This window comes from Ovis aries, chromosome 6 (genome assembly GCF_016772045.2).
Source record: "Ovis aries strain OAR_USU_Benz2616 breed Rambouillet chromosome 6, ARS-UI_Ramb_v3.0, whole genome shotgun sequence".
Taxonomy (NCBI): domain Eukaryota; kingdom Metazoa; phylum Chordata; class Mammalia; order Artiodactyla; family Bovidae; genus Ovis; species Ovis aries.
In genome coordinates this window covers 110,804,193-110,823,678 of record NC_056059.1, presented here as the reverse complement: position 1 = coordinate 110,823,678, position 19,486 = coordinate 110,804,193, and the positions used below count along the sequence as shown (strand labels likewise).

The 19,486-nt window shown below is 42.9% G+C and overlaps 1 long non-coding RNA gene across 1 annotated transcript; it reads left to right on the top strand.

Annotated features, from left to right (window-relative positions):
• Positions 1 to 263: 263 nt before the first annotated feature.
• On the top strand, positions 264 to 17,684 carry LOC132660023 (uncharacterized). The gene is made up of 3 exons (XR_009601175.1): positions 264 to 1,808; positions 3,423 to 3,526; positions 15,396 to 17,684. It is a non-coding gene; the product is annotated as an uncharacterized LOC132660023 (long non-coding RNA).
• Positions 17,685 to 19,486: the final 1,802 nt, after the last annotated feature.

Here is a 19,486-nt window from a genome sequence, read left to right as displayed (position 1 = left end):
TCGGTTGGACCGGCGGGCGGCCGGCGACGCCTGAGCGCTCGGCGCGCGCTCACGGGAGCACGCGCGCGCGCGGCTCGGACGGTTCCTGGGCAACCGCCCCTCCGGGCGCGGGGTCCTGGCCGAGTCTGCGGCAGGTCGCGCGCGCCACCTGCCCTCTGCCCGCGTCTCTCTCCGGGCCCCTCCCTGGGTCACGGGAGCCCCGGGCCGCCGGGATAGGGGTCCGCCCTAGGCGGCGCTGGCCCGCGGGGGAAACTGAGGCCCGGGAGTGGCTCTCCGCGTCAGCGGCCGCGCGGGAACCCCGGCGCCTCTCGTCCCCACCCCGGAGCTTGGCGCGGGAGGCCTCTGGCCGGCTGGAGTGTGCAGGACTCGGCCGCCTCGCCCTGGAAAGCGCCTTTTCGCGCGGGTTTCCGTGTTTGTTTTTTTTAAGCCTCTCGCGCCGCGTGCTGTCATCCGCCCTCCCGCCACCTCGGGGAAGTGTTCCCTGTCGCGGAAACACGAAGCCCCGGCCGCGTCCCAAACGTTTTTACTTCAGTGGTGACGAACAAAAGTCCCCGCAAACCCCGCGGCCCCGCGCGGCGGTTTACACGCAGACGCGCACACGACGGACCCCGCGGCGAGCTCCCGGGGAAAGCCTGGCCCGCTCCCCGGCCCTCCCGGTCGGGAAAGCGCGACCCGCGCGGGGCCGGCGGACCGCGGGGTGGGCAACTCCCCCTCAGCCGCGCTAGTTCGGGCATCCCCGCCCCTTCCCCCGGGAGACTTAGCTGTTTCCAAAGCTTTATGAATTTTCAAGGGAGAAAGACTTCTTGACAACAGGGAGGAAAAGGAGATTCTGACTCAGCAACAGACTTGTTGAGACTTGCAAAACGGAAGAGGAGAGCTTTCCATGGTAGAGCTCTTGTTGGAAGCGACAGAAGAGGCCCCCAACCTGTGTATTTCCTCAAGAAACATTTAACATAGAGAACTAGATAGATAGAAGGAGATATGTATATGAGGGTCTAGATAAAGGAACAGCAGAGTGATCCATGCTAGTAAGCTACTGAATTTTATGTTCCTCTTTTGCCATTTTAACTTTTCTTGGCTTTCAGAGAAAAACTACTGAAAGAACTCTAGAAAATAGACTAACATAGACTAATAATCTCAAAAGCAATAGAAATGGGTTTAGAGTCTATCTGGTTTGGGTTTACAACTGAACTAAGATTAAATATTTCGTGTTGTTAATTAGCACACTATTACTGCTGTAGGCAAGAGTACATTTTTATGAGTCCTCATTCTCTATTAGTTAAATTTCATTCCCACTTTTGTTACTTCAGTGTTTCAAATTTATACAAATCAAAATAAATACAGTAGAGAGAAAAACATTCCACGGGGAAAATACATTCTACGTATAACGTTTATGTTTTCCTGTCTAATGAACTAAGTTTGACATTGCCTTCAAATAAGGAGAAAATACTTTTTAAAAACAACTCAAAAATGGTTTAGAAATCAGTGGATGTATAGAAAATTGGTTTGAATTAGTAATCTCAAAACCATTTTAACAGTCAAGCAAAATATAAAACCAGAGGATTCCTTTTTTACTCTAAATTAGCAATGTCTGGAAAATAACCTGAGCTCCTCAGAATTAAAAATACAAATAGCTATTTTCACACGTGTTGACATATCTGCTAATACTAACCCATTTGGCAAGGAAAGTGTTCAGCAACTGAGGCATATAAAAATCTTGAAATGAACAAATCTTTTTCTTTTTTTTTTCCTAAGTAAAGTTATATTTGACTGGACTCATCTGAGGATCCAAGACAAATCTTGAAAAGGTAGGCACTAAAATTAGCTCAATCATCCATTAAAATTGCAGTTAGTGCAATGTAGAGAAAGAGAGCATACATTTAAAAGCTAAATGGTGTCATTCTGGGGTAAAGTTTGAACAAAAACAAGATTTCTTAGTGTGCTGAGACTAGTTTCGGTTTAGAACCTTCCGAGCTCTCCAAAATGGAAAAATGCCGTTGAGTTTGGTATTATGTAATAAGGTCAAAGTTCATATTAAGTGCACTGAATTGTGAAGCCCCACTGCCATGCCCTCTGCTCACCACAGTAACAGATCCGATTGTGTCCTGAGGGCCTCAAGTTATATTCTGAAAGCTAGAACTTTCAAGCTGACGAGTGTTCCATCATTGAAAATACTTTTCCTACAGTGCAGGTAGAGCTGCGTGGGAGGAAAGAGGTTGGGGACCCCTAGCCCAGGAGTCCCCAGCCTCCAGGATCTAATGCCTAATGATCTGAGGTAAAACTGATGTTAATAATGGAAATAAAGTGCACAATAAATGTAATATGCTTAAATCATCCTGAAACCATTCCCCCACCCCATCCATGGGAAAATTGTCTTCCGCAGAACTGGTCCCTGGTGCCAAAAACATTGCGGACTGCTGCTCTAGCAAGTCCAAAGCCAAGACCTTATGAGTCTATATCATAATCGTTTTTACATGAAAATTTTATTAATTGCATGACCAGTAACTCAGTCCCTGACTTGAATTCGACAGTCCCTTGTTCATTTCCAGCCACTGGTGTGGGCCAGTGGTTTTAAAAATATTTTGCTACAACCCAGGACACACATATACACACATGCACCTGAGATAAAGCTTTTATTAAGCAATTTTACCTCAATACATGAAACAAACTCTTTTAAAATTTTACTTTTTAAAATCACTAGTCAGTTCAGTCGCTCGGTCATGTCTGACTCTGCCATCTCATAGACTGCAGCACGCCAGGCTTCTCTATCACCAACTCCCAGAGCTTGCTCAAACTCATGTCCATGGAGTCAGTGATGCCATCCAGCCATCTCATCCTCTGTCATCCCCTTCTCCTGCCTACAATCTTTCCCAGCATCAGGGTCTTTTCTGAGTCAATTCTTCGCATTAGGTGGCCAAAGTATTGGAGCTTTAGCTTCATCGTCACTCCTTCCAATGAATATTCAGGACTGGTTTCCTTTAGGATGGACTGGGTTAATCTCCTTGCTGTCCAAGAGACTCAAGGGTCTTCTCCAACTCCACAGTTCAAAAGCATCAATTCTTCAGTGATCAGCTTACTTTATGGTCCAGCTCTCACACCCATACATGACTACTGGAAAAACCATAGCTTTGAGTAGACAGACTTTTCTACTTTTTAAAATGCTGTAGATTGGTCGTAGCTTTTCTTCCAAGGAGTAAGCGTCTTTCAATTTCATGGCTGCAGTCACCATCTGCAGTGATTTTGGAGCCCAAGAAAAAAATCTCTCACTGTTTGCATTGTTTCCTCATCTTTTTGCCATGAAGTGATGGGACTGGATGCCATGATCTTAGTTTTCTGAATGTTGAGTTTTAATCCAACTTTTTCACTCTCCTCTTTCACTTTCATCAAGAGGCTCATTAGTTCCTCTTTGCTTTTGCCATAAGGGTGGTATCATCTACATATCAGAAGTTATGGATATGTCTCCTAGCAATCTTGATTCCAGCTTGTGCTTCATCCAGCCTGGCATTTCGCCTGATGTTCTCTTCATGTAAGTTAAATAAGCAGGATGATTTCAAATCTCTGATTTTAGACTCATGATTAGGTCATGAGCTGAAACTGAAGAACACTGTCCTAGAAGACCATTTCTCACTTTCTCTGTCTTAAAGCCTCCTTACACCTCCTGTCCTCACTCTTAGTTGCTCACTTGGCTTCCTATTTCACTGAGAAGATAGAAGCAGTTATAAGTGAGCTTCCCCAGATCCTCACAGCTCCCCTTTCCATTCTCTGCATCTGTCCCCCATATACCTCACCTTCCCCTCCTGGTACATGGAGGGCGTGTCCTCACCCCATTTCCAGTCTAAGGCCTGCCCCTCACTGGTGGACCACATCCTTCCCATGCTTGCTCAGGACACAGCTTCCTAGACATCCCAAATTTAACATGCCCCAAGTTGAACTCCCCACTTCCTTATTGGACTGCAAGGAAATCAAACCACCATCCAAAGGAAATCAGTCCTGAATATTCATTGGAAGGACTCATGCTGAAGCTGAAGCTCCAATACTTGGGCCCCCTGATGGGAAGAGCCCGTTCATTGGAAGAGACCCTGATCCTGGAAAACACTAAAGGCAGGAGAAGCAGGGAGCAGCAGAGAATGAGTTGGTTAGATAACATCACTGACTTAATGGACATCGATGCCCATTAATGGGCAAACTCTAAGAGATAGAGTGGAGGACAGGGGAGCCTGGCGTGCTGCAGTACTTGGGGTTGCAAAGAGTCAGATAGAAGTTAACAACTGAACAATAACTTCATTAATCCCCATCTGGGTAAATAGCCCTCCACTGTTGTAGCTACTTAGGCCAAAAACTTTGGGGTCCTTCTTGACTTTTTTTTTTAACAGGATATCCAAGCCATCATTTCATGCTGCATGTCCTACCTTTAAGTTATACCCACAATCCAAGCACTTCTCACCACTCCCACCTCAAGCAACATGGCCCAGGCCACCATGCTTTCTCCTCTGGATCGTTGCTCTCAAATCCTAACCAGTTACCCAGCTTTGGCTCTTGTCTACAATCTAATCTCCATGAGGCAGCCAGAATGCTACTTTCAGACAGATGACATCAGCTCCTCTGGTGAAATACTTATTTAACTGAAAGTCAGAACGTTTTCAATAACTGAAAAGTTCTCCGTCATGGCCTCCTGCCCTCACTAATCCTTCTGACAACTTCTACCCTACAGTGTAATGCTTATTTCTTTACCACACCAAGCCAAGTTAGCCTCAGGGCCTTAGCTCTTGCCATTCCCACTGCCTGGAATACTTGTCCCCTCAATACCAGCAGGGCTCACTCTGTCACTTTTTTTTTTCTTTTTTAATCTCTCTCTCTCTACTTGGAGGTGTGTGCTCAAGCTCATTTTCTCAGTGCTATCTGTCTTCCCTGCCTGCTGTTGTAAAACAGCAACCCCCTCCCTCCATTCCAGCCTCCTCTCCCCCAGGGGTGCTCAGTCACTCAGTCATGTCTGATTCTTTGCAGCCTCATGGACTGTAGCCTGCCAGACCCTCCTGTCCATGGAATTTTCCAGGCAAGAATACTGGAATGGGTTGCCATTCCCTTCTCTGGGGGATCTTCCTGACCCAGGGATTGAACCTGCATCTCTTGTGTCTCCTGCAATGGCAGGCGGATTCTTGACCACTGCGCCACCTGCAAAGTCCCCCTTCTCCCTCACAGGTGATTTGATTTTTCTCCATGCAGCCCTCCCCACGTTAATATGTCCTCCCCAATTTTCAGAAGGCACCTTGTTTTGTTCACCATTGCATCCTCAGCACCTGGAACAATTCTGGCACACAGTAGGCACCCAAGTGTTGTCAAATGCATGCACTGCAGGAAGGAATCGTGAATCAACAAATAGTTTTAGGAACTAATAGCTATAAACATACTGTAGTAATATGAGAGTCCCTTTATCAGTTGCTGGTTGGCAAGAGCTGCCCAAACACCACCCCAACGCTCCGAGGAATTATAAGCAAGGCAAGATAGCTCCAGGCATTGACAGAATGTGAGCAAAGACAGACAGGGCAACTTCTAATTTTAACATCAGGGGTTAGATAATCTGGACTCCAAGGGGCAAGACTTCTGTCTTAGGAACCTAGAGAAGGACTCAGGCTCCAGGGACTGGGTTGCTGAGGAAAGAGAAGAAAACACAGGGATTCGGTACAGGAACTTGAATAAAAACAGGGAATGATGACTCCAGCTCACAGAAACAGAGAACAAGTTTAAGCAACAGGGCAATGAGACAGAGATGATACTGAACTTTGATTCAGATGCTAGGCCTTGACTATGGCTATCCCTGCTGCCCAGCCTGTGAATGTGACCCCACAGTGTGGGAAAGGATTAGTCAACAGATGGGAGCACATTAGTCTTGGCTATGGGGTGGGGGTGGGAGGGAATAGAAATTAAGGTCCACACGGATGCTGTCCACCTTCAGGGTGTTTTATCTAGATGACATCCCACGGTAACACCATCTTCAGGTTGTTTCATATTTCTAGTTCTGCTTCTTTCATCCTATCCTCCATCTTCCTTTCTTTTTACAGATCTCTCTTATCTTACAGTCCTTCGCTTATAATCTTGGTCCTCTTCTCTACTTCTACATCTTCTTTCTAGGTGACTTTACCATGATCATTTTTTAAAACATCATCTATCTCAGACCCAGGAATTCTGTGTGTCCATAACTGAATTAGTGGTAAAGAACCTGCCTGCCTATGCAGGAGACACAAGAGAGGAGGGTTTGATCCCTGGCTTGGGAAGATCCCCTGGAGGAGGGGGAATGGCAACCCACTCCCAGTACTCTTGCCTGGGAAGTCTCATGGACAGAGGAGTGTGGCGGGCTACAGTCCATAGGGTCACAAAGGGTTGGACATGAGTGAAGCGACTTAGCATGCATGCATTCTTGAACTTACTGTCTCCCTCCTCTTTTGCTCCCCATCTGACTGATTGCATCATCACACAACTAGGTTTTCGAACTGGAAACTTGAGTTGCCCTCTTCTCTGTCTCTCCCCCTCCAAAAACAATTGGTAGCTATTGTATGTCAATTCTACTGTAGAATCAAAGGCAGACCCCTTAGCCTTTTCCCCATTCATGTTTAAGCTCTGAATCTTTCTTCTGTCCTGCAATAACCTCTTTGCTGACTTCCCTACAGTTCCTCTTCTGATTCTTTCCCCTCTAATAGTCCCCAAAGCAACTATGATCCTGTTACACTGTCCTTGTCAATAACCACTCTCTAACTTCCACAGTATCAAGTCCAAACTTGCTAGCAGACAGGCCCCTTCAGGACTTACTTGCAACTTGCCACTTTGCCTTGATCACCTGTCGCTCTCCATCCTACCAGATTTGCTGAATCAGCCATGTCATTTCATAACTCTGGGCCTTTGCACACGATGCTTCTAGTTCCTGGAGTGCCTCTTTTCATCACCTTATGCTTCCTTTCCTTCCAGCCCAAATGCCACAGTCTTTTTTGATTCCCCCTGGTACAGTGAGCTGAGACCTGTTCTACACTCTGAACATTGTTATAATAATTTTTTTATTGTTATGTGTCACATGGTCATAATTATTAATATGCTTCCTTGACTATCTGCCCTTTTAGACTGCGAGTTGCTTTATAGGTCATGGTTCTGCCACAGTACCTGGAGCATGGTTCCCGATAACTTTTTATTGATTATTAATTACACAGTTAATGCTGTAGAATGGAAAGATGAAAAGAAGGAAAGGAAGGCGGGAGTGGTGGAGGGAGGGGGAGGAAGGAAAAGGAGGAGGAAAATGTTTCTAGAGCACATTAAAAAGGAGATGTGCCATTATCTAGAGAATGGTAGCATTAAGCTAACAGGTTTCCCTGGTGACTCAGCTGGTAAAGAACCCACCTACAATGCAGGAGATCCCGGTTTGATTCCTGGCTTGGGAAGATCCCCTAGAGAAGGGATAGGCTACCCAACTCCAGTATTCATGTGCTTCCCTGGTGGCTCAGACGGTCAAGAATCACCCTGCAATGTGGGAGACCCCGGTTTGATCCCTGGGTTGAGAAGACCCCCTGGAGGAGGGAATGGCCACCTATTCCAGTATTCTTGCCTGGAGAATCCCCATGGACAGAGAAGCCTGGTGGGCTACAGTCCATGGGATTGCAAAGAGTCGGACATGAATGAGCAACTAAGCACAGCATAGTGGCATTAAGAGTTATGTTTGCTGAAGGAAAAAGTAAATACATAAATAATAAGAAAATCCTACTCACTTTCCCTGCATTTTCTTTGATGACACTAAACTGAAAGATCTATTTTTCTATTGCAGTTTTCACTCTGCTCACTATGCCCTCAAGGGTGAACTCATTCATGTACAAAGGTGAATATCTAGACTCTTCCACTGCTGATAAAGCATAGCCCCCAAACACAATAAAAGGTTTTCCAGGAGGCGTTCCCCTTTGTGAAGCCTGGGAGATTTGTTTTTCAAGTCCAGGGGTCCCACCTAGAGAAGAAAACTTCAACCTCTAATTCATGCCACGGTGCTCCTGAACACTTCAGTAGACTGTTTCATTGGTCTCACCTTCTGTCTTTAGGCCTAGTCAATTTGACTAGATTATAGTCAGTTTGACTAGACTAGATATAGTTCAACATTCAGAAAATTAATCATGGCATCTGGTCCCATCACTTCATGGCAAAAAGATGGGGAAAAAATGGAAACAATGACAGACTTTATTTTTGGGGCTCCAAAATCACTGCAGATGGTGACTGCAGCCATGAAATTAAAAGATGCTTACTCCTTGGAAGGAAAGCCAACCTAGACAGCATATTAAAAAACAGAGACATTTCTTTGCCAACAAAGGTCCGTCTAGTCAAAGCTATGGTTTTTCCAGTAGTCATGTATGGATGTGAGAGTTGGACTATAAAGAAAGCTGAGTGCTGAAGAACTGATGTTTTTGAACTGTGGTGTTGGAGAAGACTCTTGAGAGTCCCTTGGACAGCAAGGAGATCCAGCCAGTCCGTCCTAAAGGAAATCAGATCTGAATCTTCATCGGAAGGACTGATGTTGAAGCTGAAACTCCAATACTTTGGCCACCTAATGCTAAGAACTGACTCATTTGAAAATACCCTGATCCTGGGAAAGATAGATGGTGGGAGGAGAAGGGGATAATAAAGGATGAGATGGTTGGGTGGCATCACCAACTCAATGGACATGAGTTTGAGTAAACTCTGGGAGTTGGTTATGGACAGCGAGGCCTGCAGGTGTGCTGCAGTCCATGGGGTCACAAAGAGTCAGACACGACTGAGTGACTGAACTGAACTGAACTGATATCTGGTCAATTTGACCAGATTATAGATCATTGGAGGCAGTGGCCTTCTATGTTTATTTTCCTAGTTCTTGTTGATTCATTTATGTATCCACTATTGAGTGCCTGCTATGTGCCAGCCACTACCAGGCACTGGGGATACAACCAGCAACAAAACAGAAGGCACATGCATTATTCTGGGCAGTCAGAGATACTGTAAATCAATGTTTACTGTTGATACTAGCTACCATAATTCGTAGCTCTAATTATCTTGACAAATTTTTAAACAGTGAGATTCGAGGCTGAAACTGACCTACTAAATTGGAGTCCTGCAAGCTACAACATAGACTTGCTAGGCTGGTCATGGGTGGAGCAAAGGCATGCATGTAGAATATTGAGGTAAGGCAACTTCGGCAAGGAGGTAGAAGAAACCACACACTGAAACACATTGTAATCCTGGCTTGTAATGAGATTTCCATTTGTTATCTCCCACGTGCATGCATGCTAAGTGGCTTCAGTTGTGTCTGATTGTTTGCAACCCCATGGACTATAGCCTACTAGGCTCCTCTGTCCATGGGATTCTCCAGGCAAGAATACTGGAGTGGGTTGCTATGCCCTCCTCCAAGGGATCTTCCTTACCCAGGGATCAAACCCAGGTCTGTCTTCTGCATTAGCAAGTGGGTTCTTTACCACTAGCACCACCTATGGAAGCCCCATTACCCGCCGCCCCCATACTTGTCAGAATATATTTTGTGAGTAGATAAAGCAAAAGCAGATGATATTCCTATTTTACGCCTGGAAAACCAAAGCCTGGAAACAAAATAATTTGCCTAGGTAGTTTGCATAGCTGGACTGAGTGCCCCCCCTTCCTATTTCTCAGTCTCCTGCTCTGCTACTTGGGCATCAGGCTGCCACCCAAAATATGCAGCATGTTAGCACAAAACAGTCACGGTGACAAGCCCTATAAACATTGATGGCTATGCCACCAAAGGATACAGAATGGAGAAGACAACCCTTGAAGCCTTCCCAGTAACTCCAGACTGAATGAGTAACAGTTGAGAGCAGTGACCTCAGAGTGAGAGCTTCCTGTTTTCAAAATTCAGAAATAATTCTCAAATGTGCTTACTCATTTTTCTATTAGAAGAATGAGGTATGATAATGTATATTGTATATACTGCATTTAATTCTTTTTTTTTAAATTCACATTCTCTAAAGCTTAACTCTTTCTATCGATAAATTATTCTATTCAGAGAAAAGTCAAGATGCATTCCAAAAACTGGAAAAGGTAAGGAGACTAAATTCTTCCTATATTTGAAAGGAAGAAAGAACTAGATGTTAAATATTAAACATCTTCATTGACTATTTAATCACTAAGGAAAACCAGTGATGTAAACAAAACAAACTTTGACTTTATGGGAAAAACTGAATTCCATTACCAGTTCTGACACCTGAAGGGTGGAGTGTGTTAACACAGTCAGGCTATCATTTGTCAGTCTGTTTTCTCCTCTGATAGATAACATAGGGAACTACTCCCCCAAAATACCTTATGCCATGAGACCACTGGTCTTGAAATTAGGATAGTCAGACCATGTCAATCCAATAAAAATATAATGAGAGCTACATATGAAGCAACATTGAAAGAGGAAAAAGAAGTGGGTGAAGTTAACTTGAGTAGTATATTTCCTTTAATTCAATGTAGGCAAAGTCAGTTCAGTCCCTCAGTCATGTCCGACTCTTTGCGACCCCATGGACTGCAGCACACGAGGCCTCCCTGACCATCACCAACTCCCAGAGTCCACTCAAACTCATGTCCATTGAATCAGTGATGCCATCCAACCATCTCATCCTCTGTCATCCCCTTCTCCTCCTGCGTTCAATCTTTACCAGCATCAGGGTCTTTTCCAATGAGTCAGCTCTTCACATAAGGTGACCAAACTATTGGAGTTTCAGCTTCAGCATCATTCCTTCCAATGAACACCCAGGACTGATTTCCTATAGGATGGATTGGTTGGATCTCCTTGCTGTCCAAGGGACTCTCAAGAGTCTTCTCCAACATCACAGTTCAAAAGCATCAGTTCTTCAGCGCTCAGCTTTCTTTATAGTCCAACTCTCACATCCATACTTGACCACTGGAAAAACCATAGCCTTGACTAGACAGACCTTTGTTGACAAAGTAATGTCTCTACCTTTTAATATGCTATCTAGGTTGGTCATAACTTTCCTTCCAGGGAGTAAGCGTCTTTTAATTTCATGGCTGCAATCACCATCTGCAGTGATTTTGGAGCCCAGAAAAATAAAGTCAGCCACTGTTTCCACTGTTTCCCCATCTATCTGCCATGAATTGATAGGACCGGATGCCATGATCTTCGTTTTCTGAATGTTGAGCTTTAAGCCAACTTTTTCCCTCTCCTCTTTCACTTTCATCAAGAGGCTCTTTAGTTCTTCTTCTCTTTCTGCCATAAGGGTAGTGTCATCTGCATATCTGAGGTTATTGATATTTCTCCCAGAAATCTTGATTCCAGTTTGTGCTTCTTCCAGCCCAGCGTTTCTCATGATGTACTCTGGATATAAGTTAAATAAGCAGGGTGACACTATACAGCCTTGACATACTCCTTTTCCTATTTGGACCCAGTCTATTGTTCCATGTCCAGTTCTAACTGTTGCTTCCTGACCTGAATACAGGTTTCTCCAGAGGCAGGTCAGGTGGTCTGATATTCCCATTTCTTTCAGAATTTTCCACAGTTTATTGTGATCCACACAGTCAAAGGCTTTGGCATAGTCAATAAAGCAGAAATAGATGTTTTTCTGGAAATCTCTTGCTTTATCCATGATCCAGCAGATGTTGGCAATTTGATCTCTGGTTCCTCTGCCTTTCCTAAAACCAGCTTGAACATCTGAAAGTTCACAGTTCACATTGCTGAAGCCTGGCTTGGAGAATTTTGAGCATTACTTTACTAGCCTGTGAGATGAGTGCAACTGTGCAGTAGTTTGAGCATTCTTTGGCACTGGCTTTCTTAGGGATTGGAATGAAAACTGAGCTTTTCCAGTCCTGTGGCCACTGCTGAGTTTTCCAAATTTGCTGGCATATTGAGGGCAGCACTTTCACAGCATCATCTTTCATGATTTGAAATAGCTCAACTGGAATTCCATCGCCTCCACTAGCTTTTTTTGTAGTAATGCTTCCTAAGGCCCACTTGACTTCACATTCCAGGATGTCTGGCTCCAGGGGAGTGATCATACCATCATGATTATCTGGGTCATGAAGATCTTTTTTGTACAGTTCTTCTGTATATTCTTTGTAATATCTTCTTAATATCTTCTGCTTCTGTTGCTGCTGCTGCTGCTGCTGCGGCTGCTAAGTCGCTTCAGTCATGTCCGACTCTGTGCGACCCCATAGATGGCAGCTCACCAGGCTCCCTCATCCCTGGGATTCTCCAAGCAAGAACACTGGAGTGGGTTGCCGTTTCCTTCTCCAATGCATGAAAGTAAAAAGTTAAAGTGAAGTCACTCAGCCATGTCTGACTCTTAGAGACCCCATAGACTGCAGCCTACCGGGCTCCTCTGTCCATGGGATTTTCCAGGCAAGAGTACTGGGGTAGGATGCCATTGCCTTCTCCTCTGCTTCTGTTAGGTCCATACAATTTCTGTCCTTTATCGAGCCCATCTTTGCATGAAATGTTCTGCTGATATCTCTAATTTTCTTGAAGAGATCTCTAGTCTTTCCCATTCTATTGTTTTCCTCTATTTCTTTGCACAGATCACCGAGGAAGGCTTTCTTATCTCTCCTTGCTATTCTTTGGAACGCTGCATTCAAATGAGTATATCTTTTCTTTTCTCTTTGCTTTTCACTTCTCTTCTTTTCATAGCTATTTTTAAGGCCTCCTCAGACAGCCATTTCTCTTTTTCTTGGGGATGGTCTTGCTCCCTGTCTCCTGTACAATGCATGCAAAGGATTATCATTTATCCATGTAGCTGATATAAAAATTATTCATTTGCTGCATCTATTGAGATCCTTGTCATTTCTGCATTTTTTCTATTAATATTGTTTTGATTAAGTTTTGAATGTTAAACCAATCTTGCATTTCTGGGGAAAATTCCTCTTGGTCACAGTGTGCAATTGTATCAGTTCAGTTCAGTTCAGTCTCTCAGTCAGTCGTGTCTGAATCTTGGTGACCCTATGAACTGCAGCATTCCAGGCTTCCCTGTCCACCACAACTCCCAGAGCTTGTTCAAACTTATGTCCATTGAGTTGATGATGCCATCCAACCATCTTGTTCTCTGTCATCCCCTTCTCCTCCTGCCCTCAATCGTTCCCAGCAACAGGGTCTTTTCCAGTGAGTCAGCTCTTCATATAAGGTGACCAAACTATTGGAGTTTCAGCTTCAGCAGCAGTCCTTCCAATGAATATTCATTGATTTCCTTGAGGACTGACTGGCTGGATCTCCTTGCAGTCCAAGCAACTCTCAAGAGTCTTTTCCAACACCACAGTTCAAAAGTATCAATTCTTTGGCACTCAGCTTTCTTTATGGTCCAACTCTCACATCCATAGATGACTACTGAAAAAACCTTAGCTCTGGCTAGAAGACTTTTGTTGGTAAAGTAATGTCCATCTAGTCAAAGCTATGTTTTTTCCAGAAGTCATGTATGGATGTGAGAGTTTGACCATAACTCTCTTATTCTGGACCATAATTATTCTTCTGAGCACTGAAGAATTGATGCTATTGAATTGTGTTGGTGGAGAAGACTCTTAAGAGTCCCTTGGGAAAGACCTTGATGCTGGGAAAGACTGAAGTCAGGAGGAGAAGGGGATGACAGAGGATGAGGTGGATGGATGGCATCACCAACTCAATGGACATAAGTTTGAGCAAGGTCTGGGAGTTGGTGATGGACAGGGAAGTCTGGTTTGCTGTAGTCCGTGGGGTTGCCAAGATTCGGACTTACTGAGTGACTGACCTGCACTGAACTGAGGTGGTGCTGGGGTAAAGAACCTGCCTGCCAATGCAGGAGAAATAAGAGATGTGGATTCAGTCACTGGATTGGGAAGATCCCCTGGATGAGGGCATGGCAACTAACTCTAATATTCTCACCTGGAAAATCTCCATGTTCAGAGGAGCCTCACGGGCTGTGGTCCATAGGGTCGCAAAGAGTTGGACATAACTGAAGGGATGTAGCATGCACAGCATACATGAGGAATATTGATCTGTAGTTGTCTGGTCATGTCTTTGTCTGATTTAGGTATCAATGTAATACTGGTGTCACAGAATGAGTTGGGAAGTGTTTCTTCCTCTTCAAAGTTTTTGTAAGAGTGTGTGAAGAGTTGGTATTTCTATATGCATGGTTGAATTCACTAGTGAAGCCATCTAGGCCTAGATTTTCCTTTGTGGAAAGTTTTAAAATTGCTAATGCAATCTCTTTACTTGTTATAAGTCTATTCAGATTTTTTTCTTATTTCAGTTTCAGTTGCTTGTGTTTTTCTGAGAATTTATCGGTTTCATCTAGATTATCAAATTTGATGTCATATGATTACTCATAGTACTCCCTTACAATTCTTTTTATTTCTGAGGTTAGTACTGAGATCCCCTCTTTTATTCCGGATTTCAGTAATCTGCTTTTAAGTCGCCTCAGTCGTGTCCGACTCTGTGCAACCCCACAGATGGCAATGCACCAGGCTTCCCCGTCCCTGGGATTCTCCAGGCAAGAGCACTGGAGTGGGTTGCCATTTCCTTCTCCAATGCATGAAAGTGAAAAGTGAAAGTGAAGTCGCTCAGTCGTGTCCGACTCTTAGCAACCCCAGGGACTGTAGCCCACCAGGCTCCTCCGTCCTTGGGAGTTTCCAGGCAAGAGTACTGGAGTGGGGTGCCATTGCCTTTTTCTTGGCCAGGTTAACTAGAGGTTAATTTTGTTGATCTTTTTCAAAGCACTAGCTTTTTATTTCATTGATGTTCACTACTACTTCTATTCTCTATTTTATTTATTTGTGCTCTAATTTTTATTATGTTCTTCTTCCTGCCTGCTTTTGTTTTAGCTTCTTTTTTTTAATTTCTTAAGATGGAAGTTCAGATTTTTGATCATAGATATTTATTCTTCTTATAAAAATAAGCATTATAGCTATAAGTTTCCCTCTGATTGCTGTTGAGTTTTGGTATGTGTGGTTTTATTTTCATTTATCTAAAATTTGCCTTGTGATTTCTTCTTTGACTCATTTATTACTTAGGAGAGTTTTTAAACTTTTCATTTCTCAAATTTCTTTATATCATGAGTTCCCATTTCATTCCATTGAGGTCAAAGAACATTGTATAATTTAAATATTTAAAAATTGTTTGTGTATGCTCAGTCACTCAATCATGTCTGACGCTTTGCAGCCCTATGGACTATAGCACGGACTGTAGCCTACCAGGCTTCTCAGTCCATGGGATTTTCCAGGCAGGAGTACTGGAGTGGGTTGCCGTTTCTTTCTCCAGGGGATCTTCCCAACCCAGGGATCGAACCCGGGTCTCGTGCATTGGAGGCAGATGCTTTACCCACTGAGCCACCAGGGAAGCCCACTGTATAATTTAAATATTTAAAAACTGTGTGTGTATGTTCAGTCACTCAATCATGTCTGACTCTTTGCAGTCCTATGGACTATAGCCTGCCAGGATCCTCTGTCCATGGAGTTTTCCAGGCAAGAATAATGGATTGGATCACTGTTTCCTCCTCCAGGGGATCTTCCCAAACCAGGAGTCAAACCCTTGTCTCCTGCATTGGCAGGTGGATTCTTTGCCACTAGCGCCACCTGAGATACTTTTAAGTCAATTGAGATTTGCTTTATGGCCTCCTAATATATCCTGGAAAGTGTCCCATGTGCACTTGAGAAGAATGTATGTTCTGCTTGTTGTTGATTGGGGTGCTCTATAGATGTCTGTTACATTTAGTTGGTTTACAGTGTCTACATTTTCTATTTCATTGTTATCTGCCTGGTTGTTCTAACCATTGTTGAGAGTGGGGTATTGCACTTTTCAAATATTATTGTTGAATTTCATATTTTGCCTTTTAATTTATGTACTTTACTTCATGTTTTGAGGTGCTCTGTGTTAGATGTGCTGTTTATACATATTTTGTCTTCCTGATAAACTGACCCTTTTATTATTATGTCCTTTTTTGTCTCTAGTAGCAAAGTTTGTCTCTAAGATTATTTTGCCTTATACTACTGTAGGGAGAAATAGCAATAATCTCAGATATGCAGATGACACCACCCTTATGGCAGAAAGCAAAGAGGAACTAAAGAGTATCTTGATGAAAGTGAGAGAGGAGAATGAAAAAGCTGGCTTAAAACTGAGCATTCAAAATACTAGGATCATGGCATCTGGTCCCATCACTGCATGGCAAATAGATGGGGAAACAATGAAAACAGGGAGAGACTTTATTTTCTTAGGCTCCAAAATCACTTGCAGGTGGTGACTGCAGCCATGAAATTAAAAGACACTTGCTCCTTGGAAGAAAAGTTATGACCAACCTAGACAGCATATTAAAAAGCAGAAACATTACTTTACCTACAAAGGTCTGTCTAGTCAAAGTTATGGTTTTTGTAGTAGTCATGTATGGATGTGAGAGTTGGACCATAAAGAAAGCTGAGCACTGAAGAACTGACGCTTTTGAACTGTGGTGTTGGAGAAGACTGTTGAGAGTCCCTTGGACTGCAAGGAGGTCAAATCATTCAATCCTAAGGGAAATCCAGCCTGAATATTCTTTGGAAGGACTGATGCTGAAGCTGAAGTTCCAATACTTTGGCTGCCTCATACAAAGAACTGATTTATTGGAAAATACCCTCATGCTAGGAAAAACTGAAGGTGGGAGGAGAAGGGGACAACAGAGGATGAGATGGTTGGATGGCGTCACCGACTCAATGGACATAAGTTTGAACAAGTTCTGGGAGTTGGTGATAGACAGGGAAGCCTGGAGTGCTGCAGTCAATGGGATTGCAAAGAGTTGCATACGACTGAGATTGAACTGAACTGTAGCCACTTCAGCTCACTTCTGAATACTCTTTCTATGGTATATATTTTTCTGTTCTTTTACTTTCAACTTTTCACATCTCTGTGTCTCTTGTGATGGTATATAGTTAGATCACCTTTGCTTCATGTGACCATTCTTTGCCTTTAGCTGGACAGAGATACACACTCTTACTAGAGGAATGATATTTTCATTATTTTATAAACAATTCATTTATTGTTTTATTATAAATTAGTTGCTGAGAGCAAATGTATTGTTTTATCTTCTTTTTATAATTTATGGAAAATGAATTAATTATTCATATTAGATCTATATTATCTTAATTTTTAATACTTATTATAATCTGTTTTATAGGATTCATTGTGTAACTTATTTCTCAATGTTTTTATAATGTTTCTGGCAGTGCTTATTAGTATATCTATTTGAACTGATATAATAAATGAAGCTTTTTTTCTGAAAGAAAGTGCAATTCAGCTTATTGATTGCCAGGGATATTTTTGTAAATTGACCTAACTATGCAGCTCTACAGTTTTGATTTAATATATGTGTATAAAATCCAGGGAGAAAGTATTATGGAAATGTGAGTTGAAAAAAGAGAGGAAAGGCCTAAAATTTCCAAATTTTACAAAATACTTTTTATCAATAAAAATAACTAGTCTTGAGCATTTAATTTATAATATTCAAATTTCATTTGATACATTTAAATTAATATAGTAATATATGTGAAAATATTAATGTATGTGAAAATCACATCCTTTGTGACAATTTCAACTTATGCTAAAAATTTTAGACAGCTTACAAGACATTGAAAAGTGTTAAGTATAGAAAATATTGTTCAAATGTTCAAAATATCTTCAGGTGATTCTCGGGAAAATATCTAAAGACCAGATTAAAGAACAAAGGCACTCTAAATTCATTGTCTCTGGTTGCCTCATTTACTGCTGTATTCTCAGGGCCAATCACACACCAATGATTAGATGATGAATGAGTGAATGTCCTGAATGATTAACATTACAAATTACACACTTGCTGCTTAAAGAAGGGCTTCCCAGGTGGCTCAGTGGTAAAGAATTTGCCTGCCATTACAGGAGACACAGAAGATGCAGGTTCAATCCCTGGGTTGGAAGATCCCCTGGAGAAGGAAATGGCAACCCACTCTAGTATTCTTGCCTGAGGAATCCCATGGACAGAGGAGCCTGGTGGGCTATAGTCCGTTGGCTTGAAACAAGTCGAATAAGACTGAACGACTGAACACACACACATACTTAAGGAAAAGGTGACCCTGGAGGTGGGTTTTTCCCTCTATAGGTTGTGTGTGTTCTTAGTCGCTCAGCTGTGTCCAACTTGCTGCAACCCCAGGGACTGTAGCCCTCCAGGCTTCTCTGTCCACAGGATTCTCCAGGCAAGAATACTGTAGTGTGTTGCCATGCCCTCCTCCAGGGGATCTTCCCAACCCAGGGATTGAACTCAGGTCTCCCACATTGCAGGCAGAGTCTTTACCATCTCTGAGCCAATTATCACTCTAGATTAGGCAATTATTAATTGGTAGATAGAGAGAGTGAGGTCCTGATGGAAATGAAGAAAGGATACCTACACTCCTGACTTGAGAAGATAGTCTTAGGTGATGGACTTTACCCTTGTCGGGCTCCAGAAAATTGAGAGCAATATGGATACAGACTTAAGGGAACTCAATGAACTACCAAGATCCTTACATATCAATTATCTTGAATTCTTCAAGCATTTTTTGAGCATCTACTTTTCTGCCACCGCTGGGTACTGGACATGCAGGGATGAAGACAGGGTATAAGGGAGTCTACTGAAGCAGGGTAAATGATGTAAGAGAAACATATTCAGTTATAGTTTGAATTATTTGAAACTGTGGTTATTTGACCATTTTTGACCTACCCAAAATACAGTAAATCATACGGTTCAACCTACATGGTATGTAGGTTGGGGGATTCTTGTTAGTCAGGGAAAGCAATATGCATTAGTTGGGATTTGAGCTGGACATTGAAGGATGAAACAGGTTAGTAGATGGATAGCTGGCAGATAGAATATTTGAAATAACAGAGAGGATCAACAAGAGCAGAGGAATAGAAGGTACATGTATGTTCTAGAAAGGTACATGAGGTTTCTTTTTGTGTGTGTGAAATCTGAGAAGTATGAATTAAATTATAAAGGAGCTTGAGATTTGAGTTTAGAGTCCTGTAGACCTAAGATCACAATTCAATAGGGTTGGCAGTGGGAAGCCATTTACCAGATTGAGTATTGTGAAAACAGATACAGGCTTTAGAAGAACTCAGGTGGTTGAATGGGGAATGAGTGGAGGGTAGGGAAGTTGAGACTCGAGGCCCAGAAATGCATAGGAAGCTCTTGCAATAGTCAAGATGAACACAGCAGATATGTATAGGGGTTGAGAATTAGGGCATGTTTCTCTGATAGAATTATTATGGCATGGTCATTAATTAGGTGGAAGGATTAGTTGAAAGAGGTTTAGATTCAGGAGTGGGGGATGGGAGCAAGCCACATCAGGATACCCTCCAGGTATCCTCACAGGGGATACCTCACAGGGATTGTGAGGGTGGAGTCCTAGGCTGTGGGTCTTAGCTCTGCTGGAACACAGTTTATAACTTAAGCCTTGAAAGTAGATGTGGTTATCGGGGAAATTTGTCTTTGAAGAACAGGGAAGCAGAGGAAAGGCAAAAGCACAGAGC